Consider the following 3,137-nt stretch of genomic DNA (forward strand, 5'->3'; position numbering starts at 1 on the left):
GAAACATTCTGTTTTCAGAGAAAAGCAATCAACTTAGCTGTTGAAAAAAATAATAATTAGGCCACTATTCAAAACATAAAGTGGGGAGAATTCTAAACCATAAAATGAAAACAACTCCTAAAAATGATTGGTTAATTTGGTCAGGCATGGTGTGATGGCCCACACACCTATACAGGAGGCAGAGACAGACTACTCTCTGTGAGTTCCAGGCCAGCCATACCTACATAGTCAGACTTTGCTTTAACACCAATAAGCAAACAAGCAGACCACAAAAGCACCCAATAATTTATTATACACAAAAAGAAACGTGCTCTGAAGTTTGATTGTAATCATGGCTACAACTTTGTGCCTATGGTAAAGCCACTACACATTAAATGAAAGAAGTATATAGGATGTGAATTACATCTCCACAGAGCTGGCTTTGTCAGAAATACCTAACGCAGTGAAACAAACTAGCCACGCATAGTAGTAGTTAGGCAGCTGAATTCAACCAAGAACCCGGCAGCTGTCAACGTTAAGGTAGCCTGAGTAGGGATTCTAGAGTGCGGAGGGTTTGTCGTTTTATTCCATTGTTACAGAAAGCTTTTGGGGAAGGAAACATTACTGCCAGCACCTTTAATACATTGTGCCCTTGGAAGGGATAGAGTTGGCACTGCCCATTTGGTAAGGGTGAAGTTGGTACTTGAATCTCGGTATCTGTTCACTTAGTAGCGATGGAGTTGGTACTGCTCATCTGGTAAGGGCAAAGTTGGTGCGTGAATCTCAGTATCTGTTCACTTAGCAGGCACGGAGTTGGTACTTTGAGCCTAGGAGCTACTGGCTTAGTAGGGAAGATCTTGATTCTTGAGCCCAGGTATCTGCCCCCAGGGCTCTGCTTCTGAGCAAATCTAAACTTCTGGAACTGGCTTGACTGCTCCCCACTAAACACAGCCATTACCCCGAGGGCCCATATCCTGTCACAGACAGAGAAGTTCTTTCATCTGGTTGTGGCTTCGTTTTAGTCGGTGGAATCCACAGAATAGCTACTTCAGTATAATCGTCCTTCTCTGAAAAGAAAATTGATCTGATTATACAGTTCGAATACCCAGAGCGGGGTGGGGGAGATGCCTCAGCAGTTAAAGACGTTTATCCGCAAGTCCAAAGACCTGCGTTCAGTTCCCGGAACCTCAGGGCAAAAGGAGAGGAAACACCTGAAAATTGTGCTCTGACTCTTACATGTGTCCCATGGCAAAAACATGCCTTGACATACAACATAGACAAATCCACATATGTGTATAGATGCACACATGTAACTTCCAGAGCCAAAGCAGATACTGTGTCAACTGTCAGGGTCCAGGTACTGTGTAGTCTCTGATACTGCAACAACATTACTATCGACAGTGGACATCCTCCCAGGAAAGGGGAATGAAGGATACACCCTCCTCGCTGGAGAACACAGTCTCCCATAGTTCTATAGGTGAGCTCAACCCACCATGGAGGAACTTGGAAGCAAAGTAAGTCTCTGGCAGGAAGCATTGTTCTAAAGATCAAGAGAAGCAGCTAATCTTATCTGCAAGGGCCTGTTTGAGATTAAGGTCTGGGAGAACTTCTTTCCTTTCTCTTTTACAGAGCTCCTAAGTACATGGAGTTTCCATCCCTTGCCTGCAAGTTCCCATCCATAGGGTAGTTCTAAGAAACGTTTCAAAGACAAAGTCATACAACGTGCTGTTCAATGTGAACGTAACAAAGTAGGAATTTCAGGCAGACAGATCATCTTAACCTTCTGCTTGTGTTTTAGCGGGGTGACTTAAAGCACATTTTCTTGGTATGCCAAGTTACATTTCAGATACCTTTTTAGTTTGGATTAACTGTCTTTGTTTCGTTCTCAGATAAGAACCCATTGGAAGGATGGATAAAGGTGAGTATCATAGAAACCTCACATCCTAGGAGCCTCCAACCCAGCAGACAAGACAAGCATGCTAACAACTCCAAGGCCAGTTAGAGCAGGAAAAGCGGTCAGACAGACATTTCCTGAACGTACACTAGGGCTTCAGTTAAGTAAAGGAAAAGAGGAACAAATCAAATGCCAATCACAGGTCCTGCTGGCTTTTCTGCAGATGACTTCATGGAGAATACGGGGCTAGATAAGTTTTTAGTCTTAAAAAAATGAACCATTCGGGAGAACTTGCTTCTGTCCAAACCCCCTGGGAGAGGAGGGGAAACGAAGAGAAAGATTGTGTTACAGCACCGGCAGGAACTAGCCCAAGCAAGAAGACGACGGTGCACTTGGTAGAGAGGAGAGGTGTCTTAGGTAGGGTTCCCACTGCCGTGAAGAGACACCATGACCATGGACATGTTGGGGAACCATTGGCTGGCTTACAGTTTCAGGGGTTTAGTCCATTATTGTCCTGAGAGGAAACATGGCGGCATGCAGGCAGACATGGTGCTGGGGGTGAGAGTTCTACGTCTTGATTGGCAGGCAGCAGAAGCAGGTGTGTGCCGCACTGAGTGCAACAGGAGCATGGGAGACCTCAAAGCCTGCCCCCCCCCCCACAGTGACACTCCTTCCTCCAATGAAGCAATAGCTACTCCAACAAAGCCACACCTCCTAATAGTGCGATCTTCTTTCAGTCACCTCGAGAGGTAAACAAGGGAACCTGCTTTATTCTGTTTTTTTTTCTGGTAGATTTGTTCAATGGACCAAACTCCCTATGCATTAAATTATGCCACGCCAATTCGTTTCTTGATCCAAGTTCCAATCCATTTGGATGTGGCCATATTTAGAGATGGTGCTGTCAGAGATGGAGACAGTTAATATGAGGTCATCCTGGACCAGAGTCCAGGGCTTCTAATGCAGTATTACTGGTAACTTTATAAAAATGTGGCTAAGCCGGGCGGTGGTGGCACACGCCTTTAATCCCAGAACTCGGGAGGCAGAGGCAGAGGCAGGCGGATCTCTGTGAGTTCGAGGCCAGCCTGGTCTAGAAGAGCTAGTTCCAGGACAGGAACCAAAAAGCTACGGAGAAACCCTGTCTCGAAAAAAAAAATGTGGCTAGTTAGACACAAATATAGGAGGCTGATTAAAAAAGATGAAGGTAGAGAGGAAGACAATACAGCCCCTGCCAAACACTGGTCCAGGCCACCAGCAAGCCACAGCC

At 45.5% G+C, this 3,137-nt stretch overlaps 1 long non-coding RNA gene across 1 annotated transcript; it reads right to left on the reverse strand.

Annotated features, from left to right (window-relative positions):
• Nucleotides 1–270: 270 nt before the first annotated feature.
• Nucleotides 271–2,488, reverse strand: LOC126511865 (uncharacterized). The gene is made up of 2 exons (XR_007594796.1): nt 2,360–2,488; nt 271–1,046 (listed from the first exon to the last, which is right to left on the reverse strand). It is a non-coding gene; the product is annotated as an uncharacterized lncRNA (long non-coding RNA).
• Nucleotides 2,489–3,137: the final 649 nt, after the last annotated feature.

This window comes from Alexandromys fortis, unplaced genomic scaffold (assembly GCF_014885135.2).
Source record: "Alexandromys fortis isolate MF-2015 unplaced genomic scaffold, M_Fortis_MF-2015_v1.1 scaffold_65, whole genome shotgun sequence".
In the NCBI taxonomy this organism is placed as follows: Eukaryota; Metazoa; Chordata; class Mammalia; order Rodentia; family Cricetidae; genus Alexandromys; species Alexandromys fortis.